Genomic DNA, 23,698 nt, shown 5'->3' with positions numbered 1-23,698 from the left:
CTAGTACCTAAAGAGGGTTTTGAAGGGCAATATAGGGGATCTCCACATGGTACTGAAGGTGTTATGGGTCCTTAAATGGGGTAGAAGAAGTCCCCATAGAGGGCCCATCAACTGCCCACCATGGTTGCCAATTTCACAGAAAAGGGTTTTCAGCTACCTAGGTGGGGTTACTAGTACCTAAAGAGGGTTTTGAAGGGCAATATAGGGGAGCTCTACATGGTATTGAAGAAGGTGTTTTTGAAATCCCATTTCTCCACTCCACAAATTGTAAAAATAAAAGCCTAGCATAAACAAATAGCAGACGAGCATTTGCATTTATTTTACTCTGTAGGTGGAAATACGGTAAGTGATATGTACTTGAAATGAAATCGCATTTCTCCATTCCACAAATTAACGTAAAAAATAAAACCCTACCATCAACAAATACCATGCAACTCTATTTTAATCTGTAGGTGGATTTCCAGTAACATAAGCATATATGAAATGAAATCCCATCTCTCCATTTCACAAATTAATGTACAAAATAAAACCCTAGAATAAAAAAACAGCATAACAGTTCTCCATTTCACAAATTAATGTAAAACATAAAACCCTAGCAGCAACAAACAACATTTACAAGCATTTACAACTATTTTACTCTGTAGGAGGAAATGCAGTAAATGACATGTATATGAACTGAAAAGAATAAAAAACAGATTGCATCAAAAAGGATTCCCCCCCCCCTTTTGCATCTCTGTCAACCTGATTTTCCTTTTCAAAAATTTAAAAAAAAAGAGATTGAATAAAGGAAGGGAAGGAAACGAAGTACCAGGTAGGGTTTCCTTCAAATGCGAGGTTTGATACGTGCTTCACCTTCGTCGAGATCGCCGGAGAGATTGCCGTAGAGATCGCCGGAGGAGAGGACGAAAATAAAAAAACAGAGACGGGAGGAGAGAAGAGAGAAGAGGGAAAACTGAAATGATTTTTTATTTCTCAAAGTCATATCACTCTGTTTCTGCCAGAGGGGCATTCTCGTCATTCATATTTTCGTAAACCGGGTTTTGACCCCCTTCTGTGATTTTCAACAAACACTTGACCCCTCTGATATTATGTCATTTATTTGTCCTCCCTGTGTCAAATTTCCTATGTTTAAAAATTAGGGATTCGCTAGGGACCATGGCAGAAGGTATTTCGTGGCTGGGCTGTTGCATGTGACAGCACCCACCTCACATGACTTAAATATCATTGAACCATTGAAAAGACAGAGTTAGCCCTGTAAGTATCTCTAGCCCATCTTCACAGGTCACAACTGTCCTCACAAATATTCCATGGAATATTTTTTCATGATGTCCAAGCATGGCAAGTAGAACCATCCGGATCAATGGTCACGATCAGCTCTAGGGTCCCACATGTAACTTTTATGTTCCTTCCAAAAAGACACTTATTGGGCCTCACTTCTGCCTTATTTACATAATCAGATCCATTGATCCCAACAATAACCATACGTTCAGACAAATGTTGTTGAGAACACCTAGGTCGGTGAATCATGGGCCTTTGATCAATCAAGACTCATTTATGGTTCCACCAAGAAAAAGCTAAACCGTTGATTTTTGTAGTCTATAATCTCATGGGTGGAATATCCATTTAGAATGTTTACAAAAAAAGTGACGTTGTTCCGTTCTCAAATCCTTACTATTCTAAAAGCCTAAACCTCGAAATTTCGTCAACCATCTTCCCCTAAATTCCCGCTATATCCTGTTCTTATGGCCTTTGATTCCCTTTTTCATTTCTTAGAAAACAATCTCACGCGTCCGTACCATATACTATTTTTGTCTTTTCGTCTCCCCAGTTACCTCTGCAGAAGTATCCAAACAATTACCGCAGTCTCAACCAATCACCATGGCCTCTTCTCTCGACTTCATCACCCGTCCCACGAGGTGTCTGGCCATCTTATGCATGCTTTTGCAAAGTGTGGTTTCCCTGCATACCGTCTTCTGCTTTTTAGAGAACATGCAAGGAGAAGTTCTGAAGCTTTTCGGAAATATGATTTTTTGTGATTTTTTATTCTACCGAACTGCTCAAGTACTCTCTCTCTCTCTCTCTCTCTCTCTCTCTCTCTCTTTATGGGTGAGATTTCGTTGCAAGTTCTCCTTATGTGGAAACCCAAACAGGGTGGCTCTTAAAAATCCATTGATTGAAGGTGCAACTGCTCCATATATCTCAGTTTAGTATTTTTTTTTACTCTCTCATTATCTGAAGGCGTGGATTTTGGCTTCAAAAGCAAGATCCATGGGTTGTATCCTTAATTTCACCAAGTATTTGGATTTAACCAAGAGTTTCCATTTAGTTTTTTCAATATTCTGATGGGTTGGACTACTTCTCTGTTGCGCATATTATAAATTTGTTTGGATCTTATTTGCTTGCTCAAATAAATTTGTAAATCCAATGAAGAGCCCTTTTTTGGCTCTTTATGCAACGGCTCCCTTGTGTCTATCATTCCTCTTATAAAGATTATCAATAGATTTTTTTCCTCACAATTAAGTTCCTGTAAAATTTCTTATTTGTTCATTTAAAGTCATTTCCATCAATTTATGAAGTTTATATTTTCGAATTAAATTTTTTTATTCAAGTGTCTATCTTTTTAATAAAACTTCAAATGCAATATCTAGATATGTTAAAAATTTTGGTTTACAAGAAGAGATTATGTATCATTGAAGTGCCGAGAAGAGCAATATTCATTACATGAAAATAAATGCCTATGGTAAGTGGGTATTAAATGTAAACTCTTGGAAAATTGTGTTGCATTTCATTTTTTCTGACAAACCATTATTTACTAAGAAAATTTCTTATGATTTTTTTCGTATGAAAGTATTAAAAGTACGGTCATTTTCCTTATCACTTTCGATTGAGAGAATTGACTTTCAATTGACAATGGTTTGTGGAAACTTCTATTCCTTTTTCCCCTTTTCTGTTGAAATTTTCACAAAGTTCATCTAAAAAAATGGGAAATGCCTATGGTTAGTGGGTATTAAATATAATCTCTAGGAAAGTTGTGTTGCATCACTCAACTTGATGGAGAGTCGTATTAAATTAATAGAGTTCCGGAAACATTTGATTGATTGAGCAGTTGTAAAGTCAAATGATTAGACTGTAGAAGCTTTTAAACTTGAAATATTTATGGACTGCTACACAAAATTTATAACCAACTGGGATCCTAGCCTCATCAAGGCAATGTTGAGTTTTAAGATTTTAAAGCTTGACCACAAAGTTACAAGTCCAAGGCCTCTGATTCCAAATTTTAGAAATCGTCACTGAGACATCATATTTGCTAAAGCGAATTTATTTAGCGAATTACCTTAGGTTAGAATCATTTCTTACCTTTGGGCAATCTGATAATCACAATATTTAATTTCGCTTTGAATGATGCTCTGTTCATTTTGGAATTTGTTGTTAAAGTATAACAGATTAAAAACGCCTTTAGCTTTTGGAGTGATTGGTAGTTTCACATTTGTGAATTGATCTGAGTGTGAAACTTATTATGGATTCAAAATTGTCTTTAGGCTGATTGAGTGTAAAACCGATTATTGAATCAAAATTGCCTTTAGGCCCTGTTTGCTAGGCTTTCTAATTATGCATTATATGGGTGTATTTTTTTATTCTAGGGTTTGGATGGTAAATGGTTTATGGGAAAAATGATTTCATTTCCTTCTTCCTTTGTTCTTTCTCTTTTTTTTTCTTTGAACTTTGGTGTTGAAATTTTTTCAGATGTAAATGGAATTATGGTTCTCTTTTCTATGTTTTGGAATGTATGTGGTTGTGCCCCCAAATGGCAATTGTTCGTACATCAAAAAACAAACCCGTCCCCAGTAAGAAATCTAGCAATACAAGCAAGTTCTTTCAGTTTTCTGGGTGTATTAGACAAAGAAAAGAGATATGTTTCACTTGAAATGATCATATTACTTCTCTCTTTTTACATAAGATTGATCTGGTTCTGTCTAGCCATCTTCGTCTTCGGTTGTTGGGATTGAAGCTCAGTTTTCAGTTGAAGTTGGGTGTCATCCTTTGAGGGTTGTTAATATTTTTATTCAATTATTGGTGTGGGGTTGTTAAATTATGTATCGTCTTCACAGTGATATCCTTCCATAGATCCTTCCATTGAATTTGTGAGGTGAAATTACAGTCCAACGAATGGGCTTTCGTGACCTTACCTCTTGCATCTGTGTCTTTATTGTTATAGTATTTGTGTATGTCACTTGGACAATGACATTGGCAGAAGATTTTGATTTCTAATTTGGTCAACAGGTGAGTCTCTCCCAACCCTCAATCCTCTCGACACGAGATGTAAATTGTTGCTTTGAAAGTTTAAGCCTGCATGATTTATATTTGGGATTGAAGCTCAATTGAGAACGATGTTCCTGTGGTTGATGCTTTTGACAGGCCATTTGGTGAGGCAGCAAAAGTGATGGTTGAAGAGAAAGGCATTAACTGTTAGAAATAAATTCCTTTGGAGATGCACTTTAGAAAATTCTGTTTGGAATTCTGGGGATGAGGTATGCCCTTATCTCTGCCAGTTGTTGTTGTTGGTTATATCTTGCTAACTTAGAGTGAATGAAAAGAAATGCTTTCTTAATAGCAGTTGGAACTGAACGTCTCTAATGTTACATTGTGTATTCTCCTTCATGTGTTTCTTTTTTCATTATGCAGAGTGTTGGGTAATTCATTTAGGAGTTGTTATATGGTGCGTGAGCATAGGTACAAGTGGCCCCACATGTTCAATTATCCGAACCATGTATTTGCAAGGTCTTGCTATGCAAATAAATAGTTTGGATCATTGAACAAGTGGCCCAACTTGTAATGGAATGCTATCAATTATTTCGACATTGATAGGGAAAAGGCTCGAATGATAGTCCAGTCAAATGAAAAAATAGATCTATGCTCAAAGCAAAGAAATTTACAACAACTTTTAAGATGTGAACTGTTGAATTGATCGAAAAAAGGTGTCACATACAATTAGGTTCAATGGGAGGCTTCATAGCTTGGTAGGAGATGCATATAGAAGTAGGTATAGAAGTAGGTTGTTGCAAAGAAGATCCCCTCTTTGTAACTCTTTTTGTTTAGAGGGGCTTCTTGATTTTCATTTTTCAACTTTTTAGATGAAGATATCTTTAATTTCACAATGAGTACATCTCCCACTAAAGTTTACTGGACCTTTTTGAGTTTTCGGCATCAGGTCAGAGAACCTGATTTGATACATTCTTCCTTTTCTATCCTTGATCCTTATTCAACTTGTATATGTTTGTCTATAAATTGACATGGACACAATTGAAGTAACTTAAATATACAGTTTTCCTATTCAGATTTTGCTTCTTTCATTCCCGAGGTGAGTGGTATAGTTTATGTGAGTTGTATATTTGAAGTTGATTCTTCGGTGACTATGGTTCTATGAGTAGCTATTCTTAGATGCATGTTTTCATGAGTCATTTACCTTTTTCCATTTGATCTTTGCTCTGTTCTGGATGATCTTTTTTGAAGACATGGCCTTTTTTTTCCATTTTAGATCTTCGTGTACTTCAGCAAAGCTCCCTATTTTCCTCTTAGTATCCTAGGCTTTCTTCCTTTTTACCATTAGAATCGTGTCTTTCTTTTGTTTCATTTGAAACTGCTATTTTCTTGAGTCGGTCTTCCTTTCACCTACATATTTTTCCCTTGCATAAGATCTGGTGGTTTGTAAGGTGTAGTCCTTGGGTAGATGCATAATACTATTAAAGCATTGGATTTGGAGGATTCGAACATACTTTATTTTATCTCTTTTCTGTATTTCAAGGGTGTGAAGGGGGCTACTGGTCTGTTATTACTCGAGATTTTCAAGAAAAGCTCCTTTTTTCAGGTAAAATCTGTGAATAAATTATCTTTCATTCTTTTCTTCTTGGGTTTAGAATTTCCATTTTCTTTGTAATGGTGAAGTTATAAGACTGGATTTGACTTGAGAAATGGAGAAATGGGCAGTTGGCATACAAGAATGTGCTTTATTAGGAAGTTAATTTCTAAAGGATTCTTCCTAAGCAATACTATAAGATTAGACTGGATGAAACCAGTAGTGGCTAGGATAATAGGAAATAATCCCAAAGCAGCAGTTGTAGATGATCTTTCTACTGTTTCTTGCATTTTGGCACACTTTTCTTCATTTGCTACGCATGCTTTCGCCATAATCTTTTTATACTTCTTGGTCTTTCTTCGTCAGATTAGCAGTGGCACAGGTTGTTAAAATTGGGTTGCATTCAAATTTTTGTATTGTTTTCCATTTAAATTCCAAAGACTATCTTCTATTTTTGTTTCAGTAACAAGTTTACCTAGCAAGAATATGGGATTTGGATTTGTTGATGAATATGTTTGGTGGCCTCACCATCCCCAACACTTCCCATGGTTAACTTTATCTTATTCCCATTCATATATTTCTGCATCTCTTTTCTTTTTTCAGTCATGTATTTGTGGTATGTACGGTAATCCAGTGTATCATTAGTTATTAGAGTTATTTCATACAATATAGATTCCAAAGAAAGGAAAAAATTATTCAGTGAACATAAACTGAGATGAACAGCAAAGTACATACAAATCAGTTTTCTGAACTTTCTTATAATTTTATTAGTTTCTTAGCTGTTCTTGCTTAACAATATCTTAGCTATTTGGAGAAATGCAAGCTCCATAAGGATGGTTCATCTGCAAAGTCTTTGAGATACATTGGAAGGTATTTGGACATTGCTAATATATGTGCGAGTTGATTTTTTTTCTAAAAGTGACTTGATTGATATGATTATCTTTTTTTTAACAGTAATAGATATGAATTAGATTTTTCATGCATGTTCAGTATGAATAAGAACCAAATTCTTCCTGGGTCTGATGTTTTGCAGCAAAGGTTTTTTGAGAAAAATTCTGTTTTGCAAGAATAACTGATACGAATTATGAATGGCTTCAGCCCTGAAAGACCAAAGTCATGGAGTGTATACAACAGATCATCACATCCAGTAGCAGATGAGGCATCATAGATGCATTTGAGGACATTTGTGAAATCGTGGCAATCTTTGAACATTTGTTGAGGCCAACATCCTCTTTCCTTTAACCTAGAAACAAAGCTGAAGGATCCCTAAAATCATATCAATCAAGTCAATTCTATGAAAAGTGAGCCTTGTTTTATAATGCATATTGAGCATTAAAAGTTGACACTGTATAAAGTGCTCTTGTATTTTTCCATATTGATATTCACTTTACTTATTCAGGCCATTCTGTTATTTATATCTTTGTCAAATGCACGTGCAAGTGCGTTTTACTAGTAATAGGAAATGCCAAACAAAAGTGTCTTTTTAGGGTCCTTTATAAGACATACCTCACACCTGCCACATACACATGTGATAAGCATTTTTTTTTAATTACCTGGGCAGTAAGCCTTGAGAAATTTGCAATTACACATTTTCATCATTTTGTAAGAAATTTCGTTCCATTGTCAAATCGAGAGGATCTCGACACTCTTTCAAAACTCAATTCCAAATCCAAATACAATATATGAGGTATCCAAACAGGCCCTATATGTGGTTTTAAATCTAAACGTATATTATGGTTTTATTTTTCCGGCAGAACAGCTTTCAGTGGCCGGAGTCTAATTCCACACCGTATTTTCTGTGCAAAGACTCCGCTCGCCATTGGTCACATTCGGTTGCCATATGGGGCTTTAGTGATGGGGATATTTTTCTAAAAATTCAACCCTTAGAAGGGTGTTTTGTCACTATTGGTGCCATTTTATTCACTAAAAGGGAGCTCCTTTTTAGAAGTGTTTTACAAAGTGGAATATGAGGAAAATGAAGTCAGGCATTTTTGTCTCATTTGGAATCTTTTCGAGTCTGGTCAGTTGCTTTCCTTGACTGGAAAAGAAAATGGAACTGGCAGGGCAAATGAAAAGATGGAAAAGAAATGTTAAAAAAAAAACCAGGCGTAAGTTGCCGTAAAGCTTTAGAGAAAATGAACAAAAAATAAGGAAAATTGAAATGGTGGAAGGGAATAAACGAAAGCAGATGAAAAGAAAATTGAAATATAGAACGAAAATGGTTACTGATATCTGCACTACCATGTTTTAATAATTGCACAAAGTGAGCTTGTCTTTCCTTTTTTAATGGGCTTCTAAGAGTTTTTGGTAACTGTAATAACTTTTCATAGCCGTTTAAATAAGAAAAGACAAGTGAGTTAGTGCAACTAGCAAAACATGGTAGTGCCAATATCAATAGAAAAAATAATAAGTAAACAAATAAAGAGAAGAACCCAGATTCCAAATGAAGACATTCCTATTCCTTTTTGTTTTGCTTGTATCTTCCAAAATATTGAGTGATTGAATCACCATTCAGGATCAAAGCCAATAACCATGATCCTTCTCTGCCTGTGGCATATCGACTTCTCATAATCCAATAATTCACCCACAATTCTCTCCCTCAATATGCAGAAGAAAGCAAATAGGAGAAGAGTGGAAAAATCAAAAGTTATACTGAAATCGAAAATAAAAAACGCTTACATTGGGTGTTAGAGGCTGGAGGCCATTGATCTGGTGGCCCAGAATGTTTTCATGCTAAGGCCTCAAAATGGGGCCAATCAAAACAGTATCTTCGACATATATTTTGCAAGTTCATGCTGTCAAAACACTCAAAACCAAATGCCTTTTGCTAAAACAAACAAAAAATATAATTAAGAGATTTCATATTCAAGACCAATGTCACATCAATATTTGGCTTTGTATATTCAAAGGTCCATCCTAGATCGGGTCACAGGCTCACAACTTCAGGATTCGGAATTGGATGGGCCCTTCATGAGAACATGGCAGAATTAAATCTTAATATGCACTCTGGGTTTACATGAGTTAGAAACTGGCATCAGCAAGATGAGTAAGAGGTTACAAGTTTCCTATGTATTGACTACATCAGCTACTAGCTGATACTGAAAATCTGATATAATGGGTTCTTATTGGCCGTGATATTGGATACTTTTGACTGTTTTCTTTTTAAAAGGAAAATTTTGACTGGCAAAACTGATATCCAAGACGTTTATACATTGGAATTTTTTTTTCAAAAAAATTATGGGCTGATGGTTTGAGATAAGCCCAACTCCTTTCATAGGACACAAGTGTTTTCATCGGATTGCCCAATCCTATCTTTCCTTGAAGTAAGTCCAGAGCGAGCCGGAGGCCCCGAAATGAGAGCCCTTAGGCGGTTCTATTAATTAGTTTTTATTCTTTCTATCGGTAAGTTTGCCAGTGGCACTTTTTCAAGGAAGGTCATTCATTCATTTGCCTGCTTTTCAACTGATGACAGTTGGAATGTTCTCTAACTATGGAAAGAAGAATTCTAGCCCCATCATCATACACTAATTATCCACTTTATTCGCTTCTGTCACTCCAGGGAATCCCCATGCACACTTCTCATCCTCAATAACGGGAAGGAATAGAGACAAAATGCTTGGCGAATCAGTCAATACGGTCAAAAACCCTTACCTTAGCTTTCTGAGCTTTAGATTCGTGTGCTTCCACCGGAAAACGAACGATAAGAGCCGTTTGTGAATCGTAATGTTATTTTATTTAACAAAATCCGTTTCAACCGCAAGCACTTCTATTCTGGGAGGGACATGAGCATCTTTATGGTATTTCAGAAACACAGATCAATATGTACTTGACACTTCGAGATAACATGGGGACGGTTGCTCCATCAGGGTAAACGAGTGGAAAAGTGGAACCGAGGGGAACTTTCAAGAAAACCCTTTACCGACATAGGCATGCTATCAAATGGAGAATTCATACACCTTCACTCTGAAGGGCTGAAATATACGGAGTCTTAACCTATGCTATAGGATTTTTTAATAGAAAAACTACATTAAACAAAGCAACTGCAAGAGCTATGTGGATAACATCTAAATTTTACTTGCTCCATCCACCACCTCGCGACATATTTCAGACCATTGTCAATTGTTGCTACAAACATTAAACCCATTTCTTTTCTAAGACAAAAATATTTCAGTTTGAGTAACTTTGCACAAAGATGACCAGGAATCTCGATGTCATTACAGATATTGAAGATGTAACATCACCAGAACCACAAATGAAGTTGGAAAACTAAAAAAAATTAAGGGGCATTGAAGAAAAGAAACAAAATAAAATACCAGAGGAAAAGATTTTAGATGAAATAGAAAAACGAGGTGAGATGCAGCCTAAAGAAAAATTGACTAAAGATGGTACAAAAAACTAAAGAAACCAAGAGATGAAAGCATATGAAGCCAGAACATTTATTGAAAACAGAAGAGGGCAACAGAGATCAATGTCCAGAATCCAATAGATTGAAGGAGATACATGCATTCATTTTAATAACCACCCCTAAGCATAGAGCCCCAAATAATATAAATCAACTACATGCTGATGGTGGATTATTGAAACAATGCTGGACATTAACTCAAAAGTCAAGACGGTACTGGGAAATGCATAATAAGTTTGAAGAACAAAAGGGTGCAAGAACTAAAAGGTGATGAAAATATTGATATTATTCAAGTCCAGAGAATCATTGCCGAATCAATCAATTGGAACCCTTATATGAGCCATCATTATAAGTGTTTGAAAGCATAGTCTTCTAAATGTCATCATACCGTACACTGATTATTGACTTATTTACCTCCAACCGTCAAATTAAAAAAATTGTGAAGAGCTGATCAACATTGAGGAAAATTGTGGCCGTGAAAAGCCGTGGGGTGCTAGACCTGGAGCCATGGAAGGCCGGCTATAGGCGGTGCGAGGCCGTGGATTATTGGATCCAGGTGTCATGGAAAGCCGGGGGCCATATATAGGGCGGAATGGCAGGAGCTGGGCCCAAGAAGGCCGGATTTAATGGTGAAAGGGCCGGATCTAGTTAGGGTTGATGGAGAAAATGGATGGGGGAGTTGTTGGAGGCTATGGAAGGGGCTGATGTAAGGAAAAGGGTGTTCGGATTCAAAGGAAAAGAAGGAGGTTGGATATGGAGCTTAGGGAGGTTGTGGATAGTGGCAATCTATGTTGCATGGATTCTTTGCCCCCCTATGCCGAATCCGTGTCGACACGTCTCCACAGGCGAATCGGACATGGATTCACGTGGGACACACCCGGATTCTTGCCGTAGCTGTGTCCCGCACGAATCCTGTTTTTTTCGAGCGAATCCGATTCATCGTTGTCTCTTTTCCACACGAATCCTGTTTTTTCGGGTGAATCTGATTCTTCGTTTTGTCTCTTTAAATGTGTTTTCTTAACTTTTTTTTATATTAAAGCACAACACTTAACCTTTTAATAAAAACCCCGGTGCCTCGACCCGCGAACATCGACCCCCTTCCTCCTTTGACTCTCTTAATACAAAACTCGCAACAACCCTCTACCCTCATATTTTTCATGAATATACACACACAAACACACACACACACACACACACACACACACACACACACACACACATATACATACATATTTAAATTTTGATAATTTAATTTTATTTAAAAATTACCGAATCTGAATCTTACTTTCGGGGTCTTGCCGAATCCAAGACCTCGAATCCGTATCGGATCCCGACACGCGAATCCGAATCCATGCAACATAGGCGGCAATGAACCATGTAGGGTTAAGGTTTGAAGGAGGATGAAGATGAGGGGAATTTTAGGGTTGTTAGGGTTAGGGTTAGGGTTCATTGGGGAAGGAAGTGAGGGAGTCGTATAGCGTTTAGGGTTACGGTTTAGGGTTAGGGCTAGGAGTATACTTTTGGATGGAATGATTTTGGGTTAGTGAAAGTAGGTTTTGGAGAAGATGGTAGAAGAATTTGATGTATTTTTAATGGGGAGTAGTCGGTGTTGGTGGTGGTTAGAGGTGGAGGCCGCCGGAGATCGGATGATGATGTTGGGTGGTTGGCTATCGTGCACGATTAGGGGCTCACAATAGCTCTGGGCCTTCGGCGGAATTTTTGAAAATCGAATTTGCCAGCAGATTGCAGTGGAGAAATCGGTGTGACGTGGCAGGTCACGATCTTGACTTGGAGGTTCCACAAATATGGCACTTTTTGCTTTATTCGATTCAATTGAGGCTATTGGGTAATGTAAGGGGTAATGGGTTTTTCTTTTGGGCCAAGGAGAATGCTCCTAGGCAATTCATACTATGTAAATCTAGTGGGACTACTGGTCCCCATTGTAATTTTGCTGGTATGAATATATTAGTCAATTTTCAAAAAAATAACATTGAGGATGTAAATCTAACTGGTGGATTACTCTGGTACACAGTAAATTCAAATAACTAAATGTGGTAAAATTATTTTTTGACATATGTCTGATAAGTGATAAGTAAGATGACGCTAAAGGTTTTGACTCGATTAGCTGGGAAATCTTAAACCGCCCTGAACTTCTCATTATAGAAGAGGACATTTCTTTAATGGTGATAGAGATAGACCTTTTCCATCATAAGCATTGACATCATTTAAACTACTCTTCCCAGGATTGGTAGGCTCGTAGCCTGGTACAAGTTCACCTCATAGCATTTCATCATACCATTAATAGGCCTACCATTTACAAGAAGCTCAAAGAAGGAAGTAGATTCATCCATCACATACAAAAGAGTAAAGACAAAAGATAATGGAAGAAAAGCGGGGAAGGAGTCTTCTTGGGTTAATTTCAATTTCTAAAGAAACCATGTAGAGATTCGATGACCAAACATAAAGGAATGCCAAAGATTTTCATTTGGACCTCTGAATTTTTTCTATTGAATGGCTTTTCAAAGCTAATTGCTTGTGCATACCAGATACTTACCTACGGCTGAAAGTGATCCAAGAATTGCACAACCGAGGTCGTTGGGAAGGACAAAAGTGTGTGGCTGGTGAAAGAGAGCTTTTATTGGCTGAAAATCGGCAGGGATGTGCAGAAATTTGTCCAAAGGTACCAAGTTTGTCAAACTCCGAAGGGAAGCAGCAGCAACAGGCGTTTGTACACCCCACTGCCAGATCCAAAGGCTCCCTGGGTTGATGTTTCTATGGATTTTGTACTAGGCCTACTGAGAACACCAAGAGGTTGGGACAGTATCATGGTTGTCGTGGACCGGTTTAGCAAAATGGCGCATTTCATCCCATGTAAGACAACCATGGACACTAGCCGCATAGCAGATTTGTATTTCTACCCTGTGGTGTGATATCACGGCCTACCTAAAGCCATTAGGTCAGGTAGGGACTCCAAATTCACGAGTCACTTATGGAGGGCCATTTGGAAGAAATTAGGGACTAGTTTGCAATTAAGCAGCCCATAGCATCCTCAGTCCGATGGGCAAACCGTTGTCGTCAACCGGACAATTGGAAGCATGTTGGGCCCTCTCACGTAAAGGTTATGAAGTGCTTCAAAAAAAGGCGTCCACGTACGAAGGTTTGTATGAACTTGCGTACGAACATGAATGAATTTGAATTTAATTGCATCCAAAACCGAACAACCAGCCTCTCTCCTTTTCAGATCCTCCATGGAAAGAACCCAAAGAGGGACCCCTAGACTTACTGCCTCTACAAAGCATGGAAACTAGAATGAAGAAAGTACCGGATCATGAAATTGCAAGAAATGCATGATCAAGTTAGGGCCAACATTACCATTCAAAAAAAAGTTAGGGCCAACATTGAGAAGGCTAATCTGGAACAAGCTGATAAACAAAACAGGCAGCTCATCTTTGAAGGAGATCTGGTTTGCGTTTATCTTCCGGAAGAGCAGTAACACGTCGGAGAATACCATAAGCTTCATCCAAAAAAATTCGGGCCGTGCCAAGTGCTGGAAAAACTTAATGACAATATATTGAGCTACCCGATGGAATGAATATCACCAATGTGTTCAACGTTCAACACCTAACCCCTTACCATGGAGAAGAGCCAAACTAGTAGACAAATTCAAGTCAAGGGGGGAGTTTGATGCAGAGCTAGATGTAATTGAGGACACTGCCGTGGAATTGGAATCAGATTACTAGCGAAAAAACAAACACCCAAAGCAACTGTGGCGGTCTGAACGGCTCAAGGCGCACCACTCGGTGGCTGCCCAGGAAGAGTAGTTCTTGCTCAAATGAAATAGTGAAATACAAAGGAGGTCTTGGACGTTTCTGTCCAGGAATTCCCCTCAAAAAACTGAAGTTAAGCAAGGGCAAAACGGTCCTGTAGATTTGCCTAATACAGCAATAAAACCTAATGACCTTTGAGATGGAGGGGGCATTTTTTGGGGGGAGAATTGACCAGAACCAAAGAGGGAGATCTGCTGAGAGCAGCCCACCTATTGAAGACAAACAGGCACTGGTATGGTATCATGAGTGTCTTTCTCCTGTTGTCCAGAAGTTTTATTTCTGAATTCAACAATTTTCTGCTATCTCCCAATAGAAAACCTCTCTGAGTTCAATTGAATTGGCCGATTTTCTTCTATTTCTATGGCTTTCGGTTCATCTGTGATGTTGTGATTGGTTTGATTGAAAACCTCCATTGAATGAAAATTTTAATTCTTTTATGAATGGAATACCATTGTTACTGAACTAATTACAGAGTTTACTTCATAAGAAGAGTCTCAGAACTATCGTGGGTATGTAGGGTCTTATCCTATGACAGATATGGAATAAAATGACTCGACCACTACCGTTAAAAAAAATGACTCCGCGATGGGAAGGAACCACTTTTTTTTCTAATATGCAACGGCCATTGAGGGAGTAATGGTTTAGCATCAAAAGAAGAAGCTAAAAAACCTGGATCTAGGGCTCCACTGTAGTGACCTGCTGCCACTCTCCATCGACCGCTTCTTTCCACAGCGTCACATTATTCTTCCCGTCGGCAACGGCCAGTAAATTCCCTGTGAGCGACCACGAAACCCTCCACACCGGAGTCTGAAAATCCTTCAAAACCTTCTCATCCCATTGATCACCTTCCTTGCCCACCGTCCATATAACCACGGTCCCATCCTGGGACGCACTCGCGATCGTTGATTTCGGAAGCCCTAGATTCGGGGCCCACGCCACATCCCTCACCCAATCGGAGTGCATCAGAAGTGCTGGAAAGCAATCCAATTTCCAGCTCCCGTTATAAAGCTTCCAGATCTTGACAGTGTTGTCACATCCCCCTGAGGCGAGCTTCTGGACCGGGGGATCGGATCCGGATCGGACGAGGGATCCGGGAGCAGTGGATGGGGCCCATGAGACGGACGTGACACCGACGGGATGGGCCTGATCGATCCGTGTAGTGTCCCAGGATCCATCTGGCCGAGCGGTGAAGATAGAGATGTTACCGTCGGAGGAGGCGGCGGCGAGGCAGAGTCCGATCTCGTGTGGGGCCCAGGAGATGGAATTGACGGAGGATTTGTGATCCGAGAATACGTGGGCTTGGATCCACTCTTCGTTTGGGTTTTGGCCTTCTTTCCAGATGATTACGCGGCCATCGTAAGAGCAGGAAGCGAGGATGGATCCGAATTTGGGGTGGGCCCAGGCGACTTGCCAGACTGGACCGAGGTGGCCCGTAAGGGTGGCGAGGTGCTGCTGGGAGGAATTGGTGACGCCGATGATCTTGATCGTGGCATCGGAGGAGGCCGTGGCGAGACGCTTCCCGTAGTAGTCCATGGCCACGTCGTGAACTGTGTCTTGGTGGCCTGTTTCAATCTTCTGAGAAGGCACTCTCTCTCTCTCTCTCTCTCTCTCTCTCTCTCTCTCTCTCTCAGTTTCTCTCTGAATCGTCTGCCCCTTCTTCTCTTATTTCCTGTTAGGGTTTTTTGGGTGAAATTTCGGAAAAATCGAGATTTCGACCGAAATTCAGAAATTTTTCAGAAATTTCGGACGAACTAAATTACCGTTTCGGGTTTATGCAATTTCGGTGAGGGTCTCGAAATTTAAAGCCATGGTCTCTAGAACGAAATAAGATGGAGTTTTTAGGATTGAATGAACTTCGCTTTGCTATCATGTTGGTTTATAAATAGGTTTTATAAGGCATTCCTCTGTTTCTTAATTGGGATTTGCTAGGGACTTTCAGACTAAGGCATTTCACGGCTAATTGTTGCATGTGAGAGCAGCCCTAGAGGCTCACTTTTAAGCAGATTTTGTCTTATCCACAATTCATCTGATGTGGCTGCTATCACATGCAACAGCCAGCCACGAGATGCCTTTTTCTGCAAAAGTCCCTAGCAAAGCCCTATTTAATTAGCCTGAAATCGTGTTTTTGAGAGGGGAAATGATATGTTCACCGCCTTTTCTTCCTTGGGCTACCCCGTGTAGTGTGGAAGCGTAGTCATAAATACACAGGAGGGGGCTGGGCCCAGGAAGAAAGGGGATGAATATATCGCTTCCCTTTTGAGAGAAATAGTGGTTAGTATATCTTAGGAGATTCTAAGGAGATTCAGTTCCACCTAGTAGATTTATATATGCTCTGTTTGTTTGCTTGAAGTTGGCTGGGAGATTTGGAGGATGGGAAGGAATAAGACAAGCATAGAAGATGGGGTGAAGATTAGAGAGTGGAAACCATGAGATACTACACCGGGGTTTCCGAGATCTTCTCCAAGGGACATTCCCGCACTCAGACGAAAACCGGGGTTACCATGCCCTGGGCTCTTATACCATTTGTAGGGAATTTAACCGGGCATAACTCACCCCTAAAAATCATTTCTATAGGATGATCACATCCCTCCGATCCATGGATGAACGGCATATTATGAAAACCTCTATAGGTTGGATGGCTAGGATCATCCTATGGAAATTATTTTTTGGGCACAACCTATTTACATTATGGCCCATCACATGGACGGTTTTGATCATCCTATATTGTGGTCCGTACGGTCCATTTTGAAAAATAAGGGACTATAAGGGCTGACCCTGTAGCAAATCTCACTAAATCCAATGGAATTTCTTTATGTTATGGTATGAGCCGCGCGAGTACGCCATCTGACACAAAATATGACGTGCACTGTTTCTACAGGTTGAGGAAATGCTAAGCAGGCAGCCCTCCAGAGTGCAATGGAGGCTGATAATTAACCTAGGCCATGGGCCTTCTTGATCGCCCAAAGGCCCCATCCAGGTAAGTATGCCTGATATCCCCATTATGATAATTTGATATTGGCACTACTCAGATTGTTTTATCCTTTTTTTAAGGGAATTGCTAGTGTCCCTCGCAAATGGCATTTCCCAGAGATGGTCTGTTGCATGACCGACGAGCAACCTTGTGAATGAAGACAAAAGCTGCAGAAGAGTGAGCCTGTGTGACTGGTCTGACATGCAACACACCATCTGCCCGATGGATCTTGGCAAATCCCTTTTTTTAATTAGCTTTAATAGGGTCTTATGATGCTCAAGTGCTATCAACAACCAATCACAATAGTGTAAAACAAAGTGAGTAGTGCCAATATAAAAAAATGTGGTAGTGCAGATATCAGTCTCCTATATTTATTATGTCCCGCTTCTTTTTCATTTACTTAATTAGAGCCGTTGATTCACCTCATGATGTTCTATACAATCAACTACCGTGATCTCGCATATATATGCCCCTAGTTGGGAACCACCAGATGAAGTCGAAATCATATGGATGGTCCAGGTCAAGTTTCCCTTGTGCTTCTCACAATTTAGATATCCAGCAGAGGAAATTATCTCCTCAAAATATAAGCAAGTCTCCTGTCTCCTCCCCGAAGCAGATCTAGTGAGCATGGTTGTAAAATGTCGCACTCTTCAGTGCCCGAAACAGTTTGATAACACATGCATACATACAGAAGGTTACATCTACATGGCTGCCCACTCGATATTCCCTTTCCAAGTAGGAAATGCTTATTTAGATTTGAAATAACGGGTATGACAGTATCATTTCTCTTTTCCAAATCTAAGTGTTAGCTGAGAATTCCTACAAATATATTCATTCAAAGTACAGGAGAGGTGAAGAAGAATTTGAATTGGCCTGCAATCCCTATATCTGAACACATCCTTCGTTATGGAGGAGGCAGGTATTGATTGTAGAGATTACAGTGGAATAAGCAAGGTCGGAAACAATTACTTTCAGTGGTTGTCAGTTATTTAATCGGTTGATGGGCTGGAATCAAACTTTGGAACTATTGCATAATAATCCTTTGGAACTATTGCAGGAGTTTGCCTTTGAACAGAACATAATAATCCTTTTTGAGAGAAATGGAGGAAAAATCTGCAGAGAATGATGTGAAAACAGAAAGGAATTCATGAACAGACTGTTCTTCGTTTTCTTTTTTCATGTTTTGTGTGTGGGTGGGTAGGTCTGAAAAGTTCCTTCAGCAGTAAAATGAATCAAAATTTACCAATAAGTAAAAAAAACCCCAAAATGTGAGACCGATTTTGACATGATAGTCTCTGGCCAATGACAAACATGCTCAAGCATACACTTAACTTGAATGAAAACTTCCAAACGTCGGGTGATGAATCACCCAATTTCATAGTTAGAGAATCCAAACTAAGCTAACTATTTCAGGCTACTGTATAAGCAAGTTAGCATTTTGTATGTTGATTATGTAACTGATTGGGGTTGATCTGAGCCACAGCCCCTGACTAAATACCTTTGCAGATATTCAAAATAAGACAGAAATACACTGTTCACAAGCTAGAGTTTTTCATTTGAGAGAGCTCTCTCCATGGTGGAAGGCGTCCACCAAGGACAGGTACAAAATGCTAACAAACAGATGAAGCCACAATCAACTGAAGCCACCCTTTGCAAATACTGTTTTGTATTGAAAGCTCAAATGAATATTCCTTTTCTATGTGTGGCTTTTGTATGGAAATCACTGATCAGCTAAAGCTTCCGTTAGAACTGGACCCCACTAACGGGAATTGGGCCCATTTAGAACTCTTTGAATGATGGTCCCCATCACCCAATCGTTCCTTCGTTTGCATCTTTTTTCTGTAACATGTATTGATGTCAATTTTGCATTATCCGTTGTTTTTGGATGTTTCTTTACCTTTTATTTTTTAATGTATACCTAAACTACTAACTTGTGCTTCGTGGCTTGTGTTATTTTGTTACATAATTATATTGCTCATTTTTTTATGTTCACTTCTTTCTACACTTCTAGTTTACGTAATATAATGGAAAATCTTTTGCGAGAGTAGTACTAGGATGGGTGACCTCCCGGGAAGTCCTCATGTTGCACCACTGTCACTTTTTCCATTTCAAAAAAAAAAAATGGAAAATCTTTTAAGAAAAAGTATTTCACAAAAGAATCCACATACAAGCAAACAAAAGAAGCCTAACAAACTTTTTTTTTTTTTTTTTTTGATGGGTAAGCCTGACAAACTTCCCAACATGCTAGAAGCATTGTAAATCACGTCAAACTTGTCAAAATGTAGATTTTTGTTAAACTAAATAAAAAAAAATCATGGATAATAGAAGTCAGCACGAATTTATGGTGGAAACAATATGTATTATTGCAAAACTTGGGCTATGAGACAAACAAAATTATCCAAAGGCATATTGGTCAATCTTCATATTAGTGCGGGCACTGGCCAATGTACCTACCAATATTGCTATTTTGAACCTTCAACCTTTGCTATGACATAAAAAGCTCCGAATTATTTTTTGAGCTAATGATGCTTGCTCTTGTTTGGCTTGCTTGCTCATGTATTGTTGTTCTTTTCATCTTCTCATCTAAGGTCATAGTTGGCAATTGCGTCCTCTGATTTGCAATGACTATATGTAGAGCATGCAAAAACTCTTCGATTGCCATCTCCAAGGGTACTTCTTCATTGTCGCCTTCAATTTCACATTTGTTTATCACTGTGAGCAAAGTCATCATTGAACATGTCATGAACATGTTATTCAAATTAAGTTGGTATCGTATTTGGAAATATTTCAGCCTGGTTGGATTATCTGAATTTGTGTATTCACTAATCCATTGCTATTTCTAATATCTATTAGAGCAACTGTTCTATTGCCATTTCGGCAGTCATCTTCAACTTCAAAATATCATTCTGCTGGTTTCTTTGTTTACGAAAAAATATATCTTTATTATATATCCTGAATTCCCGACTTCAAAACTGTTTAGTTTCAGATTGAACCTGTAATTACTGATCCTGACTCAGATTCTCATTTTCATCCTATTTAACCTCACCAAATATTATTGGCACAAACACCCATCCTGGATTCATGGACTGAATTATCACAAATATTTGAGTTTTTGAATGTTTCACATTATGTAACTGAGCTGAGCTCTTTCGTGCAACCAGACTTCACATCTATTAGCTTATTTTGTTTAAGTTTTATTTCCTCTATAGAATAGTTATAATGTGGACTGTTACAGACCTCGAAACTGGTTTTGGTTCCTTGATTACATACTGCTTCTGACCTTGATTGTCTCCAGTAGATTTCATACCATTGATTCATGCACAATGCTGAGTTTAATTAGCGCTTGCTGTTTCAACCTTGTATTCGTTTTACACTAGTTAGAGTGTGCAATTATTAAAACATGGTAGTGCAGATATCAGTAACCATTTTCGTTCTATATTTCAATTTTCTTTTCATCTGCTTTCGTTTATTCCCTTCCACCATTTCAATTTTCCTTATTTTCTGTTCATTTTCTCTAAAGCTTTACGGCAACTAACGCCTGGTTTTTTTTTCCATTTCTTTTCCATCTTCTTTTCATTTGCCCTGCCAGTTCCATTTTCTTTTCCAGTCAAGGAAAGCAACTGACCAGACTCGAAAAGATTCCAAATGAGACAAAAATGCCTGACTTCATTTTCCTCATATTCCACTTTGTAAAACACTTCTAAAAAGGAGCTCCCTTTTAGTGAATAAAATGGCGCCAATAGTGACAAAACACCCTTCTAAGGGTTGAATTTTTAGAAAAATGTCCCCATCACTAAAGCCCCATATGGCAACCGAATGTCACCAATGGCGAGCGGAGTCTTTGCACAGAAAATACGGTGTGGAATTAGACTCCGGCCACTGAAAGCTGTTCTGCCGGAAAAATAAAACCATAATATACGTTTAGATTTAAAACCACATATAGGGCCTGTTTGGATACCTCATATATTGTATTTGGATTTGGAATTGAGTTTTGAATACAAAATGAATAGATCCGGAAGCTCATGTTGAGGTATAGAGAGACGGAAGAGGTTCTTCCTATTGGAGGGGAGAGATTGAGGAGCAAAGAGGGTGAAGGAAACAGCAAGATCTGTGGATTTCCAATTTCTTATTTGCACAGCATATTTGAAAATCTGATTTTTTTCAGTGTCAGATGCTGAATTGGTTGGAAATATCCAAATCGAAGTAAGGACCTACAATGGCCTGTCATTGTTGCTTTATTTTTTATTTTTTTCTGGAAAGAGTGTGTCGAGATCCTCTCGATTTGACAATGGAACCAAATTTCTTACAAAATGATGAAAATGTGTAATTGCAAATTTCTCAAGGCTTACTGCTCAGGTAATTTTAAAAAAAATGCTTATCACATGTGTATGTGGCAGGTGTGAGGTATGATCAATGAAAAAGTGAGGGAGTCGTATAGCGTTTAGGGTTACGGTTTAGGGTTAGGGCTAGGAGTATACTTTTGGATGGAATGATTTTGGGTTAGTGGAAGTAGGTTTTGGAGAAGATGGTAGAAGAATTTGATATATTTTTAATGGGGAGCAGTCGGTGTTTGGTGGTGGTTCGAGGTGGAGGCCGCCGGAGATCGGATGATGATGTTGGGTGGTTGGCTATCGTGCACGGTTAGGGGCCCACAATAGCTCTGGGCCTTCGGCGGGATTTTTGAAAATCGAATTTGCCAGCAGATTGCAGTGGAGAAATCGGTGTGACGTGGCAGGTCACGATCTTGACTTGGAGGTTCCACAAATATGGCACTTTTTGCTTTATTCGATTCAATTGAGGCTATTGGGTAATGTAAGGGGTAATGGGTTTTTCTTTTGGGCCAAGGAGAATGCTCCTGGGCAATTCATACTATGTAAATCTAGTGGGACTACTGGTCCCCATTGTAATTTTGCTGGTATGAATATATTTGTCAATTTTCAAAAAAAAAAAACATTGAGGATGTAAATCTAACTGGTGGATTACTCTGGTACACAAAAAGTAAATTCAAATAACTAAATGTGGTAAAATTGTTTTTTGACAAATGTCTGATAAGTGATAAGATGACGCTAAAGGTTTTGACTCGATTAGCTGGGAAATCTTAAACCGCCCTGAACTTCTCATTATAGAAGAGGACATTTCCTTAATGGTGATAGAGATAGACCTTTTCCACCATAAGCATTGACATCATTTAAACTGCTCTTCCCAGGATTGAAAGGCTGGTAGTCTGGTACAAGTTCACCTCATAGCATTTCATCAAACCATTAATAGGCCTACCATTTACAAGAAGCTCAAAGAAGGAAGTAAATTCATCCATCACATACAAAAGAGTAAAGACAAAAGATAATGGAAGAAAAGCGGGGAAGGAGTCTTCTTGGGTTAATTTCAATTTCTACAAAAACCATGTAGAGATTCGATGACCAAACATAAAGGAATGCCAAAGATTTTCATTTGGACCTCTGAATTTTTGCTATTGAATGGCTTTTCAAAGCTAATTGCTTGTGCATACCAGATACTTACCTACGGCTGAAAGTGATCCAAGAATTGTACAACTGAGGTCTTTGGGAAGGACAAAAGTGTGTGGCTGGTGAAAGAGAGCTTTTATTGGCTGAAAATCGGCAGAGATGTGCAGAAATTTGTCCAAAGGTACCAAGTTTGTCAAACTCCAAAGGGAAGCAGCAGCAACACGCGTTTGTACACCCCACTGCCAGATCCAGAGGCTCCCTGGGTTGATGTTTCTGTGGATTTTGTACTAGGGTTACTGAGAACACCAAGAGGTTGGGACAATATCATGGTTGTCGTGGACCGGTTTAGCAAAATGGCGCATTCATCCCATGTAAGACAATCATGGACACTAGCCGCATAGCAGATTTGTATTTCTGCCCTGTGGTGTGATATCACGGCCTACCTAAAACCATTAGGTCAGGTAGGGACTCCAAATTCACGAGTCACTTATCGAGGGCCATTTGGAAGAAATTAGGGACTAGTTTGCAATTAAGCAGCCCATATCATCCTCAATCCGATGGGCAAACCGTTGTCGTCAACCGGACAATTGGAAGCATGTTGGACCCTCTCACGTAAAGGTTATGAAGTGCTTCAAAAAAAGGCGTCCTCGTACGAAGGTTTGTATGAACTTGCGTACGAACATGAATAAATTTGAATTTAATTGCATCCAAAACCGAACAACCGGCCTCTCTCCTTTTCAGATCCTCCATGGAAAGAACCCAAAGAGGGACCCCTAGACTTACTGCCTCTACAAAGCATGGAAACTAGAATGAAGAAAGTACCGGATCATGAAATTGCAAGAAATGCATGATCAAGTTAGGGCCAACATTACCATTCAAAAAAAAAGTTAGGCCCAAAATTGAGAAGGCTAATCTGGAACAAGCTGATAAACAAAACAGGCAGCTCATCTTTGAAGGAGATCTGGTTTGCGTTTATCTTCCGGAGGAACAGTAACCCGTCGGAAAATACCATAAGCTTCATCCAAAAAAAAATTTGGGCCGTGCCAAGTGCTGGAAAAACTTAATGGCAATGTATTGAGCTACCTGATGGAATGAATATCACCAATGTGTTCAGCGTTAAACACCTAACCCCTTACCATGCAGAAGAGCCGAACTAGTAGAGAAATTCAAGTCAAGGGGGGA

General features: G+C 39.0%; 1 protein-coding gene, 1 long non-coding RNA gene, 1 other non-coding gene and 1 pseudogene across 9 annotated transcripts in view; 1 reads left to right on the top strand and 3 right to left on the bottom strand.

Annotated features, from left to right (window-relative positions):
- Positions 1-1,850: 1,850 nt before the first annotated feature.
- LOC143876638 (uncharacterized) lies at positions 1,851-7,349 on the top strand. Of its 6 annotated transcripts, none has more exons than XR_013250445.1 (4): positions 2,071-2,202; positions 4,417-4,529; positions 5,804-5,866; positions 6,888-7,349. It is a non-coding gene; the product is annotated as an uncharacterized LOC143876638 (long non-coding RNA). The 6 variants fall into 6 exon arrangements; XR_013250444.1 differs by having other exon boundaries at positions 2,075-2,179; XR_013250446.1 differs by lacking the exons at positions 2,071-2,202; positions 5,804-5,866 and adding an exon at positions 1,851-2,061 and having other exon boundaries at positions 6,888-7,310.
- Positions 7,350-14,558: 7,209 nt separating this feature from the next.
- LOC143877506 (protein transport protein SEC13 homolog A pseudogene) lies at positions 14,559-15,951 on the bottom strand (annotated as a pseudogene).
- Positions 15,952-16,903: 952 nt separating this feature from the next.
- Positions 16,904-17,068, bottom strand: LOC143878018 (U1 spliceosomal RNA). The gene has a single exon (XR_013250849.1). It is a non-coding gene; the product is annotated as a U1 spliceosomal RNA (small nuclear RNA).
- A 722-nt stretch (positions 17,069-17,790) lies between these two features.
- Positions 17,791-23,698, bottom strand: part of LOC143877504 (protein transport protein SEC13 homolog A-like) — a 28,306-nt gene continuing 22,398 nt past the window's right edge. Inside the window, exon 2 of one of the 2 annotated variants that reach the window (XM_077379588.1) lies at positions 17,791-18,167. The gene's annotated coding sequence lies outside the window, so the exon portion shown is untranslated. Of the gene's footprint in view, positions 18,168-18,586; positions 18,894-23,698 lie in introns of those variants that run through there. The other variant, XM_077379589.1, reaches the window with a different exon arrangement.

The sequence above is a fragment of the Tasmannia lanceolata genome, unplaced genomic scaffold (genome assembly GCF_043159265.1).
Source record: "Tasmannia lanceolata isolate RefF3 unplaced genomic scaffold, GAP_Taslan_0.1 ptg000005l, whole genome shotgun sequence".
NCBI classification, from domain to species: Eukaryota; Viridiplantae; Streptophyta; class Magnoliopsida; order Canellales; family Winteraceae; genus Tasmannia; species Tasmannia lanceolata.
Note: the sequence above shows the minus strand (reverse complement) of the source record. Positions and strands in the feature narration are given on the sequence as shown.